The sequence below is a fragment of the Salmo salar genome, chromosome ssa15 (assembly GCF_905237065.1).
Source record: "Salmo salar chromosome ssa15, Ssal_v3.1, whole genome shotgun sequence".
In the NCBI taxonomy this organism is placed as follows: Eukaryota; Metazoa; Chordata; class Actinopteri; order Salmoniformes; family Salmonidae; genus Salmo; species Salmo salar.
The window spans coordinates 105,177,127-105,178,400 of record NC_059456.1 but is presented as its reverse complement, the minus strand read 5'-3'; positions in this window follow the sequence as shown (position 1 = coordinate 105,178,400).

Here is a 1,274-nt window from a genome sequence, read left to right as displayed (position 1 = left end):
TCACTTGAATGTTTTGGTACACCTACTGGAGAGCTCTTCGTTGTCTCCACCCATTCAGCATCATTCACACCCTCTTAAGCTTTAGCCCCATCCATATCTTTAAGGATTCACAAGAGGCCATGTGCTAAACAGAGAGAGTAGTTCATAAACAACCAAAGCTTTCAAGACTAGAACTGGTAAAAGTAGTAGCCTACAATGAGGAAAAACTCCAGGTAAAAATACAATTTATCCTTGGCCTATATCCTAAACTGACTTGGGTGCCTTTCATGTTGTTCTTCACATTACTGTCTCTGGTCGGCGTAAACGGTACAGTGAAATAGTTACTTGCATAGTAACAATGTCAAAAACAGAAAGTGTCCAGATGAAAATATTTTATAAATAATTCATAATTATTAGATGACGCTTATCTGATACACTTGTCTAAATTGATGGGTCATGTGAATGGAAATGCAATAATCACACCCCAGCCACATCTGGGCAAGTGGATGGGTCACTATTGTCTAGACATTGTACACGTGTTCATGAAATACAATAGATGGCCGTATTCACCCCCCAGATACACCTGGCTAACTTGACGGGTCGTGTCATCATCTGGCGAAGTGGTCGCCTGTTGCAGGTTGCCATAGTAACGTTTCACAGCAGGGTGATGGGTTGCCATAGTAGCGTTTCACAGTGGGGTGATGGGCCGCCTGTTGCAGGTTGCCATAGTAGCGCTTCACAGCAGGGTGATGGGCCACCTGTTGCAGGTTGCCATAGTAACGTTTCACAGCAGGGTGATGGGTTGCCATAGTAGCGTTTCACAGTGGGGTGATGGGCCGCCTGTTGCAGGTTGCCATAGTAATGTTTCATGCAGGGGATGGGCCGCCTGTTGCATTTTCGCGTGAGTATTTGATATTTCCCGTTGTTGGGTTGCCATAGTAATGTTTCTTATGGAATCCATTCCGCCTGTTTTCACACATACATACACATGCCTTTTGTTCTTAACTAACACTGTAGCAGATGTCGAGATACAAAATATACTATGAGTTTACCAAACATTAAGAACACCTTCCTAATATTGACTTGCAACCCCCTCAGAACAGCCTCAATTCGTCAAGGCATCGACTCTACAAGGTGTTGAAAGCATTCCACAGGGATGCTGGCCCATGTTGACTCCAATGTTTCCCACAGTTGTGTCAAGTTGGCTGGATGTCCTTTGGTTGGTAGACCATTCTCTCTCTCTCTCTCTCTCTCTCTCTCTCTCTCTCTCTCTCTCTCTCTCTCTCTCTCTCTCT